At 33.4% G+C, this 24,597-nt stretch overlaps 1 protein-coding gene across 6 annotated transcripts in view; it reads left to right on the forward strand.

The window, feature by feature from the left end:
- Nucleotides 1-24,597, forward strand: part of LOC111415750 (protein bric-a-brac 1-like) — a 561,730-nt gene that overhangs the window by 161,855 nt on the left and 375,278 nt on the right. For all 6 annotated transcript variants that reach the window (XM_023047590.2, XM_071197810.1, XM_023047588.2 and 3 more), the window contains exon 5: nt 14,029-14,146. The gene's annotated coding sequence lies outside the window, so the exon portion shown is untranslated. The remainder of the gene's footprint in view (nt 1-14,028; nt 14,147-24,597) is intronic.

Raw genomic sequence — 24,597 nt, forward strand, 5'->3', positions numbered from 1 at the left:
GATGTAAAAGTCAATGTAAACAATAAGTAAATGAATTAATATCAAGTATACATTTCTGGACACCAGTTTTTCTCCATGCATATTGATTCCATTGTCATATCTTTGGGTTCTGCAGTTTTGCAATAATATATATCCAGTTGTTTTAGCTGTGAGATTATATAATTAGTGTGATATAATGTGGTTTTTGTCTGCCAAGAAGCAGATAAAATGTTCTTCAATGATATATTTGTATTAAAAGGCTCTCTGATAATTGACTCAATACAATTGACAACTTATTTTGAATATTTTTCCGAGATAGTGATATTTGCTTTTGACATTTTGCAACATTGCATCAAACCATTAGGACTCAATCTAAGTCAGATATTAATATCTGTGTATGATCTCTTAAGGCCAAACTATGAGATATATACTAAAATCTTACATTTACAAATGTTGTTACAAGCTTTTTAATCTCTTCTCTAAATTTAATCATTTAAACATACAATCTTCATACAGTTGACTAGAATTATAAGACTTTAGCTAATCATTAAGGTTTTTCCAAATACACTCTCCCTAATTATATACTAATTCTTGTAATTTCGAACATTTGATACGGAAGGAAATAACTTTTACCCTATACCTATAATTATTAGTGGTTACAAAGGTAGATCATTTAAAGATTTAGATTTTCAATTCCGCCAGTTATACGGTGGCGTAATGATGATACTGTTCATTCATTATTCTCGCTATCACTTTCAGCTGAGTTCGGGTTAGAGTGTGAAACTGAAAGTGTGTTTAGAAGTTGAGCTGAAACTTTAGATGTGCAACTGAAAATATGAAAGTGAAATTTTTGTTCTCATCAAATTCATGATTTATCCATTGTTTTTATGTTTCTGAGTCTTTTTGTTTCTTAGTACTGAGGTATCTACCTCAGTACTTTAGCTCTAGCACTGTATCTAATAAATACTAAATTTGTTTCAAAATTGTTTTGATTTTGTATGAAAGTTGTCGTAGGTGGTTGATGGACCTAATTAAAGGACCTAGGCAGTTTCTGACGTTATTTTATGCTATCAGTTGAATGACTTGCATTTTATGTTTGGATTGTTGTGGTGGTTGTTCTGATGTTATGGTTTTATGTAAATATGTTTAAAACGCTAGGAGTTGTTAGGTTGCACAACGGTGTGAGTCTTGTGAGTAAGTGTGAGTTGGTTTTATAAATATATTAAATTTAATTCATTATTTGTCTTCAGGTAGTCTAAAAATATATTGGCCAATACTAGGGAATTTAAGGGAGGCCCATATTCAAATTAATAGTATTTGTTGTGAAGGGTGAAGAAGTATTTGTTTCTCAAGAAGTTCTGTTTCATTTTTAACATTGATGAGACAGGTTTGTTTTGGAAGAAAATGCTTGCATGCATATTTATAGCTAAAAGGAAATGTCTATGTCAGGTTACAAAGCAACAAAAGACTGCAAACGTTAATTTACAAGAGATAAAACCCTAGAACAATTATAATGAGTCTAATATCCTTCTTCACCATATATCTAACAAGAAAGCATTTCTCAAAATTATGGTATTACAGTATTGAAATAGTGCGAGATGCTTGAAAAGAGTTTAAGGAAACAACAATTCAGAAAGCTTGGAAAACGTTATGTCTAAGAGTGCGTTCGTGACCCTATAACTGGAAATGAGCTGTATCTGGACGTAAACGAACTCTATGGTTCCCATGACCAAGAAAGATCTATTTGATGAAAACATTGAAATACAAGAAGAATACAAGGAAGTTATGATATTGAAACATCTCTAGGATTGAAAACTAAAATAGTAAATAAAAATAATAAATTTTGAGGTCTTTTCTGACCTAACAAGGGAGTTTATGGCTTTTGTTCTGTTTTTGTATATGTTGTTGTCCATCGTAGTTCCAAGGTAAGCAGCATCCTTTAATTAAGGTGTTGTCATTCAGTCGTATACTTGGATTAATTTTCTTGCCATATTTTCATTTTTTTTTTTGTCTTCTTCGTCTTGCGCTACTACCATCTGGTCGTCAGTAAAATGTAGGCTATAAGCGTTGTATATTCATCAAGTTCTACGACCATCCCTCTACATTTCTTTCTCAATTCTTCAAGAGCGAAGCACATCTATATTGAATAATAAAGGTGCATGCTTGTCGGAGTCGTTTGATGATGTTGAAGCTTTCTGATATTTGTTTGTTTATCTTTACTGCTGCTTCTGCCCCTCTATATAATCCTTGTATCGCCTTGATTAACGTGATATTTTTGCTTGCCACAATTTTTGTTGCGACATCGTGTCATTTGTCTTGATGACATCCACAAATAAAAGATGTGTTTTTCTTCCTGTAGCTACTTTCTTCTCTGTGATTTGGTTCAGACTGAATATATTATGTTGAATAAGTAGATCCATTCTTTCTTTAACCAGTGCGGTAATTAAATAAAATCGAAAATTTTTGTTACAACTGGTTTATTTTTAAGTTTAAGTTCAACCTGACATGTTTCGGTCAAATGACCATCATCGGAGGTTTCGTACAAGGATATATGAGAAACAACATACAATAAAATAGAGCAACTGCTAGCAGATGTGTGTGGAAATCTTCTTTGTAGGTAATATCAAGATAACCGGGAGCCACGTTAAAGTTGAAGGTTAGGATGCATTGTGACATCAATGCATCCTAACTACATTTGACCGAACCATGTCAGGTTGAACTTAAACTTAAAAATAAACCAGTTGTAACAAAAAAATTTCTATTTTATTGAATATATTGTCCTTGGACGTTCTACCCGCTTTGAATCCCGCTTGTTTTTCAAATTTGTATCAAATTTTTCACTATTCGACTGTATAGTCTGCTTAAGAAATTTGTGACTATTATACATATCGGTAGTTATTACAGTTCTTTCGATCTCCTTTTTTATGGATTAGTGTTATCCACTCTTTCTTCCAAGCCTGTGGAATTTCTTCGCCATTCGCAAAGTCTTGAAAGATATCGGCCAATATTTCTATTTCTCTATTTTAATTAATAATTTTGTAATACCTAATAAGGAGTACGCATAAGACAGTTAAAAACCAGATTAAAATTTCCGCAATTACCCCAAATGGTTGCAATCGACCATTTAAACTTGGTCATAACACAAAACGCTTAAGCTGTTCTCCTTCATTTCCCCTTCAAGAAGTAGAAACAAAGCGAACGATGTAAATTACGATGTTTTTAATTTCGCGCGTCTGGCGTGTTCCTCGTTCCTATTTTTTTCTTTTATTTGCATCGAAGGGGGAAAGCCATTAGTTTTAAAATTAAAATATACATCACTCGCGGGCCCGGCACCGAAGCAAAAACAAATGGCACCCGGGCCCTTCTCGCGATATTACACTATGAAATTTATGATAAGTTATAAAGAACGGGGCCACGGCTAACACAAGCGCCATTAGCGCAAGCAGTTTGCGTTGTTTTTTTTTACGGCGTAACCGCTACATCGAAGCGTTATAAAGACGTGCTGACTTTCGTGGATTTATACTTCTCTGGTTTAGATTTTCGGGTGTATGGTCTGGTTCGCCATGACGACGACGACAAAATTATCGAAACGACCAACTTTGCTTTCGCCTCCGCATAATTGAGTTATAGTTAATGCGTTTTGTCCCCCTTTTACGTGCCTTGAACTTTTGTATCGCCAGCCCTTTCGCGTCTCGTCCGTGTTTACCCTAATTAACGGTTTGCGTCAAGTTGCCACAACGAAAAGTTTGCAGAAGTTCCATTAAAATTCTAATTGGAAAACTACGTTTTAACTGTTCAATAGGCACATTTAACTTATGATCAATAACAAGCTCCGTACAATTAGTTATGGGGAAAAGTATGATATATTAATAAATTGCTAATTAATAATTGGGTTTTATAAAAGATACGGTTATGGTTCGTCTGATTGTCGTACAAGAAGTATATGTAGGTTATTTTTCCTTAACTACACCATTAAATCAAACCAAGTTCCATCAAGATAGTAAGGAGAATACAAAGCGGTTACACGAAACGAGTAAAATATGCAAGAGGTCGATGGTATCGGGCTGCCTACGGATGACGACATGAATTTATTAGTAATTATTTAAAAGTGTAATTTATCACGGTTTTATGGAAAGACGTCCTGCAGACGGCTATTTTCGGTCCGCCCCGCATAAATATCGTTTATTTACGGATGCATTATTCACGGCCGTTCTACGTAAAACAGTGATTGACGCTAATTATACGTGCGCCTATTTATTTGTTGTGCGTGGGTAAAATGAAAGGGTGCCAAATGTTTACGCCGCCCGGTATTTCTTCGTTATATTAATAAATAAACAAACATGAATTAATTAGTGCGCGAGCTTTAGTATTTGTATGATATCGAATAGTTTGTATTATTGTTTACGGAACAACATCACCACATTTTATACACTTTTTTATAAATCTTTATTGTTCGTTATCCAAACAGTTTAATTATTATTTCCGCACGAGAATAAATTACTGATTTCCTGATTTATTCAATTAAATAGAAGATTACCCAATTAGCATTGAGTATGTGTAAATAAAGGATATGTTTACATATTAAATCATTCAACGGACGTTAATGGTAAAGTGGGTAAATGTGATCCAGAAAATAAAGATAAATTTATCGATAAAATGTTGAATTGTAGTGACCTAGTAAAAGTGAATTATTTCTTTTCAGTTAAAAGAATTCATATAGTAATATACTAGAATTATTATGACGATAAAATTTATGTAAATTTATATGGAATAGTTAAAAGGTAACTTAATGACGCAACAAAATAATTCGCTGAATACTGATATCATAAGATAATGTAGTATAGGTATAGTTGAATGTGATTACAATATTTAAGATATTTAACAAATTAGGAAATATACAGAAACCATCTCGACTTGTGATGGAATTAGTCGGTCAATGGGGTTACAGCATTCTCATCCAATGGCAAATGATGAAGTAAATTGAACATTATTAACAAAAGCAAAACATAGATGAACGAAAACTGACATTATTGAATTTTGCACAGAAATTTAAAAACTATTTATAATATTTTAAAAATTTAAAGCTTTTCATTTTTAGGAACTAATTCGTTTAACTTTAAATTAACTCCATGAAGTGGTTCATTAAAATTTGGAGCAGTTGGATAAGTTGATCTTTAGATTTAAATTATTCAAGGTGGCCACTTCCGGCATACTAGAATATTTTTTATTACATATTCCGAATTTCCTTACAATATGTTGACATTGATTGATGTTGAGGATTGGTCCTTTTAATTTCGGCTTTTAAATCTGCATTTCTTGTCCATTAATTCAGATAGAAAGATAAAAATTGGGAATGTTTTCAGTTATATCGGTCTCTCATACAGAATGTTCAAAAATTTAAATACCGTTTTGTTATATTTACTTGCCAAAAAGTAAAAAGTTTTAAATGAATTACACCATATTTTATTTGTCTTTCTATATTGTTTTATTTGAATTTTATTTTGTATTGTTTTATTTTTGAGATACAGGAGTAACTCGGTTTACGTATTTAATGGAGAATACTTTCACTTTTCGCACGTACAGTAAAAAAATACGTAAAATGAAAAATATTTCTTTCTACCTCCTTAACATAATCCTCCAGTTTTTATCAAACCGAACTTCACAGGTTCCAGAATTTCTTATCAAGACTCTTTTTCATGCAACAAGGTCTTCCTCAAGGCTCACCTTTGTCTCCTTCCCTTTACAATATTTTCTGCCACGACATGCAGTGAATTTCCCCTAACTCGAATCACTAAGGGAGCGGAAGAAAACTTCGAGTTATGGAAAATTCGAGTCAGAGAAACACATTTAAACACATTTGAAGCCTAGTCAATCGCTTGAGCTTAGAAAAATAATTCGACTTAGAGGATAATTCGAGATATAGAAGTTCGAGTTAGGGGAATTTCACTGTATATAACATCGAACTTATGTATTTTAAAAACGAATCCTACATCCTCCAATATGCCGATGACACTGCCATAATAGCACATGCCAAAAACTTTGCCAGATACGATTAATAAGACGCAAAATATGTTCGAGCGAATTAGAAAGTGGTTTCAAACATGGAGAATACAGTTACATTCAAGCAAAACTCAGTTACTTGTTCCGTTTCACTGAATCAACGAAAAATCTCCAACAATAAATGTTTTGAGCATCAACTTTTCTCCATCACCTACTGCCAAATATCTGGGTATGCTGTTGGATGGTAAATTCAAATTTAATGTCCATGCCATCAAAACAAAGATGAAATGCAGAGTGATAACGGCGCACTTTAAGTTATAAGCCTATAGGAACAAAGGCATTTCACTCAAAGTAGCAACCCAAATTTCCAAATCCATCTGCAGGCCCTTGATCGAATACGGAATAGTATTTACACGATTTTCTACTCCAAGGACAATACAACATTTAGAAGTAGCAGAACGTACTGCGCTAAGAAAGATTACAAGAATTAGACATCCAAACATAACCTTTCCAACCAAGTTTTATATGAAACGACTGGACACACCAATTCAGGAACGAGGATTACGACTAGCATAGAAGATTAGCAAGTATTTTCCAGAGTCGGTGCTTGAAAGATTGATGAGGACGAGTACAGTCAACGTTCCAATATTTCCCACACTTTTTCACAATATTTCAAGAATGCAAAATACTGAATAAGAAATAGTCAAATTGTACATTATTTATCTCAGGCTGAAAGACCTCGGTCGATAGCCTGTTTAGGACCTTAGGACAGTTTAAATTTAGTTTATATTCTTCACATTGGTATAGATGTATTATATTTTATTTTATTGTTTTATCCATGAGGTCCTAAATAAATTTTCATTACTACATATTATTGAAAAATATTTTTCATTGTTATCACAGCTATGTGTCTAATAATATGTCTATCATGTCGAATAATGAAGTCTAATTCAACATCCGGATCATCCTCGTTTATTTGATTCCCCATCAAGAACAATGCAGTGCAGTATTGTCATCTTCTTCTTGTTGTTACACCATATGGTCTGTTTAGTTTGTCCATGTTATGTCCTAGGACGTAGATTGTCAATTGTTCCGCCATATTTTTGGTGGTCTGCTAGGTGGTCTGGTACCTGGGCGTTGTATATCAAGACAGCCTTGGGCTATCTGTTATTTACTTATTTGGCATTCTGTTTACGTAATCATGGCACGCTTTTTTTCGTTGTCTGCCCCATCTGACGATATCCTGTATCTCGTACTTTTCTCTGATGTCCCTGATATCGACATACAAGAGATGATGGAGGAGCAAACAACGATAGTCAACGAAGTCCAAAGAAGACAGCCCCAATGCGGCCACGTTCAAAGAATGGAAGAATCCCGAAGAAAGCGATGCAATGGAGTCCTACAGAAAGAAGAAGTAGGGCATCGAAGATAAAGAAGGCATTCTTCGAAAGAAACCTGGCACAAGGGGAATGGGAGGACCGCAAAGGTTGGAAATTTGCAATCGGAAAGCGGAAAACGCTATGAACCGAACTTATATAATATATATAATTAAAAATCACCTTGTTACATATTTCAAGAATTGATTGAAATGTAAAAGTAATTTTGTGATGTTTAATAGGGAAAATTTCTGAACATGTGTCGAATAGAGTGATGAGGAAAAATGGTGGAAAATGTATCAATATATTTTTGTCGGATGTGCCTTTATTATTTTGCAGCAGTTCGAACGGGAACGGACAAAAAAAGGAGCGCGCCAGGAAAAAAATATAAAAAGGCAACTGCCGCGCGCGGGGTTAGCGCGCTATTTTTTCAATGAAGCATTATTCAGACGGGAATATTTATTTTTTACGTAGCGCTCTTGTTTTACGGTCCGATAGGAAATGGGGAAAAAAAGAAATTTATTCGACCGTTTCCATTCTGATTTGTTGTCTGTTTTGCTCGGCGAAAAATTAAAAACGGCACAAAATTTCGACGTTATACATCTCGGCAAGCCCGTCCCCAAATTGTTGTATTTTCAGGTGTTAAATTTGTATAATTAGAGTCGCCAGTGGCGTACGTGCAACGGTCACGCTCGTTCAACTGTACAGATGTAACAAACAATTCACCGACCGTGCGGTTTTGGTCGGGCGCGAACGCTTATTGCGCCCAATCGATTAAAAGTCGCTGTAATTTTTATTGCGTACCAATTTATTTATTTAATATTGAACAGCCCGTTTGCGTGCGGCCCGCACCGCGGAATCAACAGGTTTTTCACACAATTACGGGATTAATTATAGGCTACATCCAAAACCATTTCTACACTAACGCGTTGACGGATTTTACGGTAATCAAATTATTATGTTCCTTTATTCATAAATTATTTATATTTAGAAAAATCGTTTGCTAAAATGGGCATATAAACTTTATTTGAATTATTAATCAATTAATTAATTAAATTATTATGATGTTATTAAGCGATGAGGAGAATATATTAAAGCAAAGGCTATCAACTTGTTTTTTCAATAGATATTATATAATATAATAGATTCCAGTTTATTTTTATGATCGGTGGGTCGCTTTTAATACTGATTGAGTCAACTGTGATATAGATAATATAGTATATATTCATTAAAAAATAAATACTTATTATTTATTATACATTGAAATCTTAGTCAATAAAAGCGCACTCATGACAATAATCCCTTTGTTGCTTTAACAAAATGATAATAATAGTGCCTCTTATCAGGTCCACATCTTAAATTTGTTTCTTTACTGAAAAATAGATAACGTTTCAATTCGGTAATACTTTAAAGCCATAATATAAAAGTTTGCTAAAGAAGTGTAAGAAGTGTTAAGTCAGATTTTCGTAACTGATAATTGTATTGAACGGATTTTTGGAATATCAAAATAATATGCATTACTTAAGGAGCGTTCAAGTTGCCTTTTGATGCATGATCATGAAGAATGTGAGAATGATAAAATAGAAATTTCAAGTTCAGCCTCTTTACAATCTATAAAACTCATCGTAATGAACTACTCTTGAAATTCTATAAGAAGAGGAGGACCGTTGATAACTTATAATAGCAGAAGTAATCATCTTACACTCATAAGAAATGAGTTTAGTTTAACAAGAATCTTTTAAAAGGCAACCAAATAGAGATACTGTAAGAAACGTATAAAAATGTTTATGTTTGTTGAGGAATATGTTAGTGTAAGAAATTGCTGGATTCAAAATTACCGAATGTTGATAGCAATGGGTAAAGTCATGTCTTCAGATATCATTATGAATTAACCTATTTTCGTTAATTATGTTGTCAGCGATTATTGCCACGTTACCAACTTTGGACGTGGATCGCACAACGAAAAACTGTTTTATTAATTTAATAAAACATCAAGGTAACTAGCGTTGTGCTCAAATAGCATTTGATCGTTAAAGAAGTCTTGTCGAATAAAAAATGATTATTTTAAAACCTTTATCACGTGATCAACGAATAGCGTCATATCAAATAGCGCTTATTTGAGTGAACTTAGAGGTCGAACTATTATTCAATCCACAGATCACAAGATGATAAATATTGAGGTATGCTCATTCAATGCTTTATTAGTCAACCGTGTAGTATTTTATTATTTTACAAATGTCAATTAACAAAAAGAAACTGTTAACTTTGAAAAATTGTATTTTTGACAATGAGATATGGCTCCAAAATCCAAATAAAATTTAAAGCTTCCTTTTTAACCTTTAGCGGGCCGGGATTTTAGTTAACATATTGTCTGAAGAAAATCGATACAAAATGTACTTTATATGATATATTTATCATTTATAAAGTACTGATAACAGTACTGATAAGTGGTGGTCTATGATTAATATGATGTACGGCTCTAAGTAATGTTACTTGGAAAAACAAAAAAAAATATTTGAAAATGGATGCAATGCCGATTTTAGCTTAATGTATCAAGAAAACTTGACAACTTTAAGAAATTACACTTATTTTATTTATCAATATTAAGAAATAATTTTATTACCAAATGAAACCTTAAAGTTTTATTTTTAATTGATTTGTCACACTCAAGTTTCATTAAAAAAAAATTACAAAAATTGTGTCGGTGTGTTGAGAATCAATATTTACGTAAATTTGGGTGGAGGCGATGGGGATCAATTTTTATCAGACATAATCTGACATACATAATCATTTTTAAAATAGTTGCTTAAATCAGTTAAGAGCTAACATAATCAGCTAATTGCTTAATCGTCAATGTTTCTAAGCCATCCATGATTATCATTAATAACTAGGGTACTTTGGATGAATTGGGTGATTAAACACGTTGAGAGTACTTACAGAATTTACTCTCTAATCTTTATATATCATATACAGTGTGGCCCATGTAAAAGCGAGACCCCTCGTATAATTTGTATTTATTGTCCTATTTTGACAATTCTAAAAAATTGTAGAGTGGAAACAGTTTTTTACCATAGGACAAAATGTCACATTTTGATTACAAAAACTAATGTCATGTTCAGGGCTTTTCTTACAAAAGATCTGAGTACACCACTAAATTAGGCACGCTTCGAAATGGGTATATACCGAAAATATTCAATGGTTTCAAAATGCTGAAATGAAGAAAAAATATATAAGATATTTGATTACTAAATCACTCCCATACTAGATTTTAAAGTCTATTACAGCCTTGGCAATAAGTATTAAGCACCCAGGTTAACTTCGGAAATATCAAATTAAAATAAATTGAAACAACTTGTATAGGTTTATAATGTTTATTGTTAACAAAAAATTAATAGGCCCACCTTTTGCCTTAGTCACGGCCTAATTTCTTTTTGGTAACGAGGACACAGGTTTTTTACAGTCTTCGGAACTTATAGCGTTCCACTCTAGGCGCAACCGGTCTTTTAGCGCATCTTTTGAATAAGTAGTATGACGCCTAACATTACGCTTCAATAAACTCCATAAATGCTCTATGGGGTTTAGGTCCGGAGATTGGGCAGGCTAGTCCAGGAGCGCTGTATTATATTCTCGAAACCAAGTCATTGTGCGCATAGCTTTGTGGCATGTTGCGTTATCTTGTTGAAATTTAACGCCGTCCAAGTTTATTCCAAGACATTTTTAGGGTACTCAATACTTTTGGCCAAGACTATAAATACTGAACACTCCCACAGCGTTGGATAGAGACTTTTAAAAGGTGTACATGTTCTGGTGCTCTTGTATGCGCTTGACCCTCGTAAAATTCAATTTGGAATCGTTACTTATCTGGTAATAGGCAAAAATAAATAAAAAACCGATTGGGTTGGGTTAATAATTTTTATACTTTATGTTATATTTAGGCATGCAGAAACTTAGAGCTATGTAGTTCTTCTAATCTTCGAAACAATATATAGGGAAGTATTTGAAGTGACCCTACAATATCTACTAAGTTAAGTATCTCTTTTATATGACAATATTTATTACCATTTTTTAGTTACGAAAAAAACTGAACGCGTAACTGTGTGTAAAAACATATTTTAAATAGTGTCGTATATAAGAAATAAGTAATGTTATCCTAATTTTCTGTGAAAGGAATCCGCGAAGGGTGTATCTAACAACTCTATAATGGAGTTGTATGTCTTAACCACTCACAGAATTCAAAATTATAATCATCACCTGTGGCGCTACAACCCTTTGTGAATCTTGGCAACCCAAAGTTTCCTCTTCCATTAACCTGCTAAACACAACAATACTACAATACAACAAATGCTGTTTCTATAAAATTTGTGTGGTTAGCATCTCTTTCATGTTGATAATTTTCGTTTGTTGTATTTATTGTTTATTATACTTTAAAGTCAATATTTGTGCGTTTAATTATGGTTATTGGACCATTATGATATTGGGCAAATTGTTCAAAAATTGTGTTTCCAAATACTTTTGTCTTTTTTTGTATTTTCTGTTTGGCACATCCCTACTCATTATCTTTTTCCTTTTACCTTTTTCATCATTATCACAAACTTTCTTCATACCTAAATAAAGACGATACATTAAAGAAATATATAATAAGCATAAAACAAGAAAACACATTTTTGAAAAATGAATTAGTGAAGAAGCAAAATTATAAAATTATTATCGGATTTGAAGATCAATACGGTGATCTTCGGTGATCTTAGACTGTTTTGTACTGGTTCTGGTCTGGAAAAAGCTGACATTGTCATAATCATCAACGACGAGCAAAAGATACCGATAATACATAAGTAAGTTCTTGTGGCCTAAACTGGATAATATAGTCTGCACTAGGGATTTGTGTAACTATAGTACTGGAATTTTTTATCACTAGATCACACACCATAAGATTTCATTCTTTATTGCTACCTTAAATTTGCAACATAACAAACACCATCTAGAAAATTTATTTAGATTTATGGCACAGTTCAAAATATTCTGTCAAATAAATAAAATATGGGTGAATAATTTTAACTGTAGTTTCATTTAAAATAATAATCAATTAATTCGATTAAATGACGCATATTTTAATTAAACATAAACAGCTATTATATCTACATTTATATTACTATTATTATTAATTATTAATAACATATTTAGTTATTATAGAGCACAAACATCGCTGGAAACCAACGGTAAATGTGTCTTACAATTACAGCAATATAGTCTCTCTGACAAATATTTGTGCATATACGCACCACGCAAGTTACTCTTAATTATACTGAAGTACCAATTACATGAAAGTACCCAACCCATAGAGAAACACCGTTACAGTCTATTTAGCATTTAACCTATTTAGTATAGGTGTACTACACATTTCACAAAGATCATTTAAAATATACCTCAATTATAGAGTCATTTTTATAAATTGAGTTAAACGCAACTGTGAAATACTTTAGAAATACACATTTTTATCAAGCTTTAGAGATTATCGCAGATGGTATTAAAGAGCTCTGGTCTCGCATTTAATATAAATGTAAAAACGTTCAAGTTAAATCGCTTTATATATATTTTAATGAAACTCGCTCCGAGCTCGTCGCTCGTTATATTTAAAATTCCCTTAATTTAAATCGGTAATGCTTGGGTCCGCGTCTTGGAGGAAATTATGTGAAAAACGCATTATAAATCGCACGTTCTCGTAGTCGCGGGCACCAGGAGCGTTAAAATTCTAATTTGTTATTACCTCACTGAAGGGATTCCCACCCACCGCGGAAAGGGTCGCTAGATACGTCTGCGAAACTATTACCTTTTGCATATAAATTATGCTGACGGAGTCTCCCCGGTTTGTAATTTAAATATTTCGCATTAAATTAAAAATACAATTTACTTTGCAAACATTAAAACTTGAAATGAGAATATTAAAGAAAAATAGGATGGGGGGAAACTCCCGGAAAAGTTTTTGTTGAAAATATAATATCAGTTAAAAAATCGTTCTCCGGAGAAACTCATTTTTCGACAGAAATTCGTAATTAACGTAGAAATATTCCGATATCCTCGAGTCCGTTAGGTTTACTGCAAATTTTTTCGCTCGACTGTCGCAATATGGAGGCCAAAATAAAAATAAAAAGAATCTCTGCGCGAATTGGCGAACGTTTGCATACAATATTGTTCCTTTTTTAGGCGACGCCGCTTTAATTAATAAAAAAAATCTCTCACACGCTTGGCTGCCGTCGTATATCACGCGTTTTTAGCATCAACGATTGAATTGTCGACGGCCGCAATAAAACCGTAATCATTTTACATTGTTTTGCTGGGACTCGACCCCCCTAGAAATCGCGATAAAACACCAGAAACGAACTTTGTTATACCGTAAAACTGCAATATTAATCGAGGGGCGCGGGCGAGGTTCCAGTTTTTCGCGATTTCCAGTACCGCGTTCCGTTTTTCAACTCGGATTTTTCAACGCGCCGCCGAAATGGGCGTCATAAAAGGAATGGCCGCGATTTAATGAAAACTATAAAATATTCGCTGCTCAGTGCACTTTGCTTTTGAACTCGAATTTTTATCCTAAATTATTAATATTGTTATCTATTCTGCATATTACGTTATACCTACAAGTTCTATAATATTAATTAATATTTTTTATTTTCAGTTTTTTGTCTCGATTGATTACGAAGATCTTGTTGATGTAAGTGGACAATCTTGGAATAACGGTGGCAAAGTGGGGATCCACGGACTCGGATCAAAATCATTTTTGTTGACTTTACTGAGTAAGTAGATTCTTTTTTTCATATTCTTATTGTGTTAAGTAGACACTTATGAGATTTCACACATTTGAACGTTTTAAAATCATACTTGGCTTCACTTCAAAGTATTTCATTAAAAGTTGTCGTTACCGCTGTTGGTAGAGAGAAAAAAAATACAAACGGCTAGACGTTCGTACGGAAGGGGGCGTAAATATATTTTGCTTTCCATTAGTATTTCCTGATTTAAAAGTTGGTCGCCGGTCCATTTGACAGTAAGCTAGTTAGCAAGCGAAGCCCGAGTGCAAATCACCAAGAAAAACTTTTAAACAGTCATTGCATAAAGCAAGCTTTCAACGGGAACTTTTCAGGGCCGTGGAAGGGGTGTAAAGTGAGGATGGTGGGCGAACGTCGTGGACGTAGGAAAATTTCCTAGAGAGCTGTCGATCAATAAAATTAATTTTTGTTATTAACGATTATAATATATTGCGTGAACGCTTCAGTTTTTCTTTAATTAATTCTTTTCGAAGTAAATTCAAGTCCGGTTCTAGCGCCTTCGAAGCCTTCCTTACCCCCCTTTGGAAGCGTCGCGTCCTCCTTCTCGCTTTAATTTAATTAAGAAAACTTATTTCGCTCCAAGAATTATTTGAATTTTTATTCTTTGCTTTTTTTTCATAGCCCGTCTCACTCCGTGTAACTTTTAGTTACCCGCTCGATAGCGAGGAAAGCTCCGCTCTTTATTTTTCGAGATGGAAATTCTAATTACTTGTGAATAATACCCTTAATAACCATATTTTTTCGACGTTTCATTAAAACTGTTTACTAAGTCCCCAATCTGAATTTTCCTTATTACGAAATTCGCTTTCCCTTATTTAATTAAAACTTTGTCGTATTTACTTTAGCATTTTTCCATCACCATTCGAAAGATGCGAAAATAATATTGTTTATTCGTTTTTATCGACTGCTTTTTTATTGAAAATAAATACAGTAAAAATTTAATATAACGGATTACTACGGGAAAAGCTCGAAGGCCCGTTCGTGACGTCAGCACTGAATAACAGTTAAAACTAGAACTAATATTACAGCTAGAAAGTTTCGGGTTTAGCCGTACGTCTTCAGACTTAGAAACCGAGGCAGTCGAGCTGCCGAGGCAGTGGCTCTAGTACTTAAAATAAAGTAAAGTTTTCTTTAATAAGCCGAGGCAGTACTTCAAGGTTTTCAATAATAACATATTATTTAGATACCGTGCTGCCGAGGCAGTAGTGCTAGTACTTAAAATAAATTAAACTAGTTACATTAAATTAAACTTAGTTAGAAGATTAGAATTACTTAAAAGCTGAGGCACCCAAGCTGGCGAGGCAAAATAAAGTTTTCCTTAATTTTAGTTCAATTAAAGTCTCTCAGAAATAAAGTCTCTTAAGACGGCTAAAACCGAATGTTCTACTAATGGAAATCTGGATCCTCCTTACAGAAGTGTAGAATATTATTAGCAGCCGACTAGGTACTGCTGACCAAAGGGCTACTGGTAGAAGATTAGATGCTGCTTACAGAAGACTACATGCTATCACTACAAGACCAAATACTACCTCCAAAAAACTAAATAGTGCTAATACAAGTAATATCGTAATTTGTGGAATGATCTGCCTTTTATCTCAATGCACTGATAACTAATCTTTAACCAAATTGTTACAATGGAATTACACTAGCCAAACAATAAAGTGTAAGAAATTACCAAAAATGATACTGGTCAAACTCTAAATTGAAAGTTATTGTCTGAAATTACACTGGCAACAGTCCAAATTGTTAGAAATTGTCCACAAGCATATTTGCAAAACTCTAAATTGCAAGACATTTTCTGGAATTACATTGGAACACATCAAACCACATAAAATATGTGTAATATCACTTGGAAAACTCCAAAATATTGTCTGCAATCATACTGACAAGAGTGTTAATTGGAAGAAATTTTCTGGAATTACGCTGGCTATCTTCGAAATAGCAAGAATTGTTGATATTAAAATTCCTTGAGTATAAAGAATTATTTAAACGGTATTGATTGGGGATCTGTCTTTGCCGGGATGGACGTAGAAAGCATGGTTGAGGTTTTTTCCGCTCATGTTAACTTTGCTATTAATAGATATGTTCCGAAACGAATTTTACCTACAATTCCCTTGTTCGTATAATAATAATCTTTATTTGTTTGTCAATACAATACAAAAACGTCAAGAAAAAAGGCAAAAATATAACCATTCTACCATTCGTATTATTGAGGAAAAGCTACAATTTCACAAAAAGTGGAAGTGCGGTGGACGGAACTGTGATTATACAACAATCTAAAACTAGAACTAACGCTGGATCTAGAACAAGAAAGTTTCGGGTTTAGCCGTGCATCCTCAGGCCTAGAACTAGAAACGTTCTAAGGGACGCTGGCTAAACTGGAATGTTTCTAGTTCTAGTTCTAAAAATATACAACATAGCGATATCTAGATTATCTAGTGCAAACTAGCGCTGCTTAGCACTATCACTAGAACTTACATTAGACCTAGAACTAGACACATTCGGGTTTAGCCGTTCATCTCTTAAGACGTACGGCTAAACTCGAATGTTTCTAGTTCTAGGTCTAGTGTTAATTCAATGGAAATATATAACAATCTAACGCTAAGTAACAACTAAGACTAAAACTGATCCTAGAACTACAACACTAGACCCAGAACTAGAAACATTCGGAGATAGCCGTCTAAGAGACGTACGGCTAAACCCCAATGTTTTTAATTCTACACTAAGAAAAATAATAAGGTCGATTTGCAAAGTACACATTGGTAATTTGGACCCTATGATATGGTCGTATTATTCAGTTAAGATAGTAAAATTAATCCCTATAAGGAAAATTTACAATCAAGGAAGAAATTTACAAGTAATTTATCAAGTAATTTTATTCTCTATATTGTAAATTTACAGTATTGAGGGAATTTTACACCAACTTCTCTATTACGAAGACTTTGACATATGATAGCTAATCCAATTACAAAAAAAAATGTTAATGAACATATGTCCTATTTTAATTATTTACGAAATTATAACACTTTAAAGTTTTAATTTTTATATCATAATTAACTGCTACATTTATTTTAAAACATATAAATATTACAAATATTGTTCAAAATAGCCTCCTTCTGCTAGAATACATGCTTCACAACGGCGAATTAAAGAGTTCTTCAGCCAAATTAAAATGTCTGGTTGATTTCTTATTTCAATAGCAGCCATTTGTATTCTGTTTAATAACTGTTCTCGTGTGTTAATTTCCACTTGATACAAAATTTGTTTCATATGACCCCACGGGTGATCCAGGTGGCCAAGCAAATGGACCATTATTACCAATCCACTTGTTTGGAAAATATTGGTTTAACCACTCGACCACTACTCTTCCGCGATGAGGTGGGGCACCATCGTGCTGGTACCACATATTTTGAGTTACATTAAGAGGTATATCTTCAAGTAAATCAAAAAGTGTATTGTTCAAAAAATCTCTAATTTACAGCATTCAAACGTCCATCAAGTACATGCAAACCTAGTAAATTGTTGTTAAATATTCCACCCCAAACGTTGATTCTGAAACGTTGTTGAAATTTCCTTGGTCTAATCGTATGTGGATTTTGTAATGCCCAGATATGTTCATTATAGTAATTATTTATACCATCTCGTGTAGAACATGATTCATCTGTCCAGAGAACATTTGAAATGAAGTGATTATTTTGGGCATGTTGCTGCAATAACCATTTACAAAATGCTAACCGTTTCTGATTATCTTCTGGTTGTAGAGCTTGAACATTCTGTTTACGATACGGATGAAGGACTTCGCAGTTAAATACGCGACATGCAAAATTTTGACTTACATGTGTGTTGTGTGCTATTTTTTTCGAGTGCTGATGAAAGGATTATCAATGACAGCATTAATTACAGCTTCTTCGTCCTCTACATTAACTACATGCGGTCGAATAGGTTTTACTGGAGCAGGATTACCTGTTTCTCGAAGTCTTCTGAAAGAATCACTAAAAACTGAATAATATGGCAAATGACGCTGTAGAAATCGTTCTTGATATTCTTGTACCGATTGTCGAGCATTTCCATTGCAAAAACCATTCATGAAAATAATATCAGCATACTCTTCAGTGCTGGAAGCGTACATTTTGAGTTTCTTCTTGTATATAATAATTAAACCTTACAGCAAACTGACATATTACAATGACAACTTTGTTTTTGTTGCATGTTTGATTTTACTGACTATTAATAAATTCGCTGCAGAAAACTTTAAAGTGTTGTAACTTCGTAAATAATTGAAATAGGACCATTAGGTTCATTAACATTTTTTTTTGGTAATTGGATTAGCTATCATATGTCAAAGTTTGATGGTGAGCTAATAAATCACCCTGTGTTGTAAAAAAAACTGTAGAAAGTTGGTAAATATGCGATAAAATGTACTGTTACAAAAAATCACAGTAAAAGTTAGGAGTACAATAAATTTATTGTAACTCATACCATAATATAGTTGTAAATTTCATAGCATTTTTCTCAGTGTAGGGCTAGTGTTAACTCTAGTTTTAGTTCAATAAAAATATATAGCGGTGAATAACAAATTAAAACTAGAACTACCGTCCTTAATTTATACACCGTATAGACAACTCGGGAAATACTCCGAGCTTATCTATGAACATGAAATAGAACAACTTGGAGAATAGCCCGAATTGGATTCCATCTATGAGCGCCAACATTTATATTTAAATATACTGATGTATTAAATAGATAATATTAATGGTATGACTTAAAAATATTTTGTCTGTTATATCGAGATTTTACTGTACTAGGAATCGGCTTCTTCTTTTTTGAGTGATGCGTCCTCGAGCTGAATTAATTAACATTTCGCGTGAGCATTCATTTTTATGAGCACAATTCAACGGCAAGTTTACCGAGAACACGACCGTACGCAGTCATTACAACAAAACGCTAATTTCAATTAATTTTAAACGGCAACGTCCGCAGGTACCGTAGCCATTAGCAATTACATGCTTTTGCATGTCATCGAAACATTTAAACCTTTAGCGTTCTCATACTAACCTAAACTATGTTTAAACTATGTTTAAACGGTAAACAAGAAAAGATTGTAACTATAAACTAAATAAGAGTTAATTCTCGACAACTTTACAGAATTTCTTTTTGTATGTTTACAAACTTGTTGTATTTCAATGCTAATTTGACGTTATTATTAATTCAATGATGTTTGTCTAAAATCAAAGGTAATGTGCCAGCCTCGATCTTTGGCCCGTAACAGCAAATTACCTTTTCCATTACATTTAAAAAACGATCCGTGTAATGAAGGGCGATATCGAATGGTTGAGTTGACGCTGTAAACGAAAGTGAACTCTGTTGGGGCAAGACGAACGATCAAGCGTAGACCGTAGCGGTTGGATATTATTGTGGTGGTAGAGAACTTTAATGAATTACCAGAGGCGTATCTTGATGTAGTACAAATATTTATGTTTCTTATGAAACACAACACTAAATTAACATTACTTATAATAGATTATCTGACTTCTTTTTTGTTTTTTTTTCTCCATTTAAATTTAAATTTAAATCACGATTTAGTGCATCAATAATTATTCAAAATTACATCAAAAATAATTAACGAAAAAACTGTTTAATTGATTTTTAAATTTGTTATTAAAACAAGTTCATAATGAAATTATTAATACATCTGTCCGAAATTCTACGAAGAAGATTAAATTATTATGCTGGTTTTATGGCTCCTTAATTGGGACGCCACTGGTTCCAAGGATAACCGTGATCGGAGTCGCGACGGTGACGGCGGGCGGATCGAGATGGGTGGCCGTTGGCTCGATTATTATGCGCAGATGCATTCAGCAAAATATAATCGCTAACGAGAAAACGCGATTCCGTTATTAAAGAATCATAACTTAATGGAACATGCCGAGGCGGGGGCAGTGAGATCAAGTCGTAAACATGACGGATTTCGCGGGCTACGCCATGGGAACCTGGCCCGATGAATCAAACATCAAACTAATTTATCCAGTTCGCGACGCTTAATTTTAGTTACAAATCATTTGCTAATGTTTGCGCAGCGCGCGGTTGCCATATACGACCGCTCCGCGTATTATGGCTGCGCGTCATATTAGATTTACGCGAGCACCATTATGCTAACTCTCGTGGTTTCGAATAGGAAAGAACGACGACAGCTACACGGCTCATATTGATTTGGTTTAGGATCCATACAGAATATACAAGAGTATTAATAAACAATGAATTATTGGGATAATGCTATGAATAGACTATTTTTCAAAACTCAATGTTTCCATTTTTCTATTAATATACATGTTTAATACATATGCCCATAAATGAATCGTTTCGTCAATCACGTTTTCGTTCCGGATGTAGTTGCTCGACGACGATGCTGAAGTCGACTGACGATATTTTAAGATGAAGTGATAAGGGTGTGTTTACAGCGTTTGGTTCGTTCTTATTCTCTCATGTTCTTTGTCACTTCTATCTTTTCCATCTCACGTATAGAACGCAACAAGTTAACATAGGTGATATCTTAGGGATAAGGATTTAAGGCGCTCTTGTTCTACCTTCTCAATCATCTTGTCATCTTGTATATTGTAAAACAAATGTGTATGCGGACAATACCCAGTTTTTTATGAATACTTAGCTAATATCTGTAAAAAAATTCAAAGCCCCTATTAGTTTGATAGCTATTCAAAACACTTGTTTGTGATATATCTTTGTTATCCAAAAATGTAATGCAATATCTATAAACTTCAAAATGTTCATTGATTAAAAATACACTCTAAAATGAGTTCATATTTTGATTTTTTTCATTTTCTTCATCGTGTACGTTGATTATTCCTCAAATACTAAATTATTGCATACTGTTTAGCAACTAGCAATAACAATACTGTGGTGTGCATGTACTTTTACGTGGGGATGAATTCCTTCACAGCACTTAGACGGGCCCTTTGCACTTGCCCACAATTAACAATTCATTTAAAGGACAGAAAAGCAGCCCAATGTTTTAATGATTAGTAAGTGCAATGATTCTTCTGGATCCTTGGCAAAGCTGCCATCAGTCTTTTTTAGAATGTCACAACTGTGTTTTTAGCCGCGAGACCCACCTTCTCCACCTTCTCACAAAAACCTCTCCAGGCTTCTGACTGGTGTGTTTTAAACAAAGTCCAGTCAGAATTCAGTCTAGTTTGTTTTGCTTTATTAAAAGCTTTCCTGCAGGTGACCCTCAGTGAATGTACATCAGGAGTCCACCATGGTGTTGCCCTTCCTCTCTCCTCCACTATTCTCTCAGGACATGCTCTGTGGAAAGTCTGAGTCAGTGTGTCACCTACGAGGTTTGAATAATTCTCCAATTCATCGGTATTCCCAGGAAGGGCATCCGGTAAATCTCGCAATTGCTCGTTTAGACAGCTTGCAAAAATGCTCAAGTCAGTCCACCTTTTTATACCTTACCGTCTTTTTGAAGAACGTAATTGGTCCTAATTCAAAAGTAATCCATCTATGGTCAGATATAGACGCTTCCTGGCAAACACACCACTTGTTAATCAACAATACTGTTATCGTCCATTTAAACAAGCAATTTTACGCATAAAAGAGAAATAATAACAATAGTCTAGTATATTTATGTAAATTTTTCGATTTTTGGTTCAGTTGGTATGAAGGTTTTAACTGATCTGCGTCATCTAGTTTTCAAACATGTTTCGTCGCTATAATTTGAATCATTGAACTAAATCTCCACGCTTCAACATTTTACCTCCAATCAATTTATTAGGAGTTCCTTTTTAATAGTTCTATTATGTGTGATAATATCGTTTTATTTTCTTATTGCTTTTTTTTATGTAGAAATAGACATAAAGATTTGTTAAGTACTCCATGCTATTTTAATTTTAGTTATTTTCCGTTGGCTGTAGAACTACTTTTCCTATGTTATTTTCTGGATATACAAGTTGAGTTAATATTCCCCATCCCTCGAACATATCTAACCACTGTTTCAGATTTTCGATAATTATTTTGTACAATTTTTTTTAATTCTACATAGTCGAGTTTTTATAGTAGAAGTCGTCCGAAATATCTTTAAACAGCATATTTCTATCTATTGAACATTACTACGCATCATACAATGCACATCTTTTCCATAAAATAAGATACAAACTTTTTTCTGCAAACATCCGAACCTATAATATGTACTTTTCGTCTTCTTTGGACTGCACTGTTATCTTTCCGGAATCTAAAATGGTTCATTGCCACCATGTTATCTCTGGAAATCTTCAGTTTGGAAATTATGTTAGGGCATTATTTTGTGGCAAGGGCCGTTGTCACACACCACTTCAACTTAACTTTTCGTTAATCTATTTTTAAGAGTTGGACTTGTTATAAGTTTCTATGTATTGGAAATAGGGTATGGACTCTTTCATTAGAATCATCAATCCAGGTTTTGCCATGGACATGCGGAAAATGAATATGCATACATTAATTACTTAAACATAAAAATTTTTGAAATAGTTCAGCTTATATGTACTATATTTTTTGTGCCAACATTTTTAGAACACCTTATATATTATAACTAAAATATGATATTTGAAAGACAATGAAATAGTGTTGCTTTTAACAGCATATAGTTAGCGTTTGCGCACAACCCTGGTTTATGGTTGATTTCAGTTTTGAGGTGTTATTGCAAACACGCCTAAAATATCTTAAAAAATTATAAACTTACCTCCGGGGTACTGTTAGAACTAGAGGCTATAATTAAGGAATTACCGTTGCTTATGAAATACATATGGACTTATAATAGAATAATAGGTAATAATGTTTGAAGATTTGAGAAATGAAGAAGTAAGAATTCTAAAAATTGTTAAAAATCAAATAAATTCTGACAATTTTGATAATGTGATACTGGAACTTATCCAGTTGAAGAAATTGATGTTCAAATAGTTTCGTGGAGTATTAGTAGGAGAATAGTTTGTGATCGCCCTATGCCACTTATCCATACAAAGATAGGCTCATTTTAGTTTAATTCCTAAACATTTATGTGCACTTTATTAACTTAACATGAAGAAAATGCACAATTTCAGTCGTGGGGTTGTAGTCTTTGATCACTCCCCGACTACTTTCTATATTGTGATCGATTTTTTCCTGCTATCTTTGAGTTTGTCTTGCTTCAAACTATTACTCATGAAAGAGTTGTTTTCATTAATTTTGAATGAGGGGTTCATTCAATGATCTCTATTGATCATTCACTCTGATGACTACTTACAACCAACCTGATAGTTCGAACAGCTTGGCGATTTTTAATATACAGTTGTTGATAACTTGCCAGATTGGACTCTGGATAGTTATCTACTTCGTCTTGTGTTAGTCATTGTGCAAGTGTCGTTTCATAGGCTGTGGTGTGCATAAATTCTAATATTTCTGTTAGCTTCTTCTTCTGCTCCCATGATCTTTTTCGATCTCTATTGAAAATGCCAAATGATATGCTTCCACATTAAGACATCTAAATACTGCACCAGACTGTAAACGCAGTTGTGAAAATTTCCATATTTTTTCCTCTACCCATTACATACTAGTAGGTCAACCACATTTCTATTTATTATAGATTCGTGTTAACCAACATTTTTATTTTGAATTATCATAGGATAAAAATAACAACTCAAATGCAGAAATGACTAGCAGAAAAAAGATTGTCTGCCATATAGGTATTTAGGATGTTCCTTTCTCTCTAACCGTTGATTATTTCAGTATAGTACATTTTAAATTAGTATCAATCGCCTGCAAGATTTGAAGAACCATGACAGTTTTAAAAAATAAGATACAACCGTCATTAATATCTAGGGCCTAACTAAAATATACACTAACCCACAATATTCAATATTACAAATCATTTGACGGTATTTATTGTTAAGAATTACAGCTAGTCGTTTAATTTAAATCTTTAGTACCAAGTTTCAATGTATTTCGGCTGATATTAAATTAAAGCTAGCTTTATTTCGTAACTATAACTGACCATCACATGATTTGTCCTGTTGAGAACGAAGACAACGCTTAAGCTATCCACTTCTCTACTTCCTGAATGATTTTGATTTTCATATTATTGATTTTCATATTTCTCATCTCCAGTATAAAGTTGTATTTCATCTAATTTTTTCAAGATAAAATTCGCTGTGATAAAGTATTCTTCATCCTTTGCAGCTAGTCATAAACCAGTTCCCTAGAAAATTATTGGAAAAAAGATTATGTTACGTAGCATATTAAAGTGTTGCACATATTGTGCCTAATAATAACTCTAGTCGCTTTACTTCGGACTAACTTTTGCTTATCGTGTTATTTACGTTTTATTTAAATAAGTTTCTCAATTTTTAAAATATTTTAGTCATTTGTTTTTTTCTCAAAGTGCCAACGTCTCA

The sequence above is a fragment of the Onthophagus taurus genome, chromosome 1 (genome assembly GCF_036711975.1).
Source record: "Onthophagus taurus isolate NC chromosome 1, IU_Otau_3.0, whole genome shotgun sequence".
In the NCBI taxonomy this organism is placed as follows: Eukaryota; Metazoa; Arthropoda; class Insecta; order Coleoptera; family Scarabaeidae; genus Onthophagus; species Onthophagus taurus.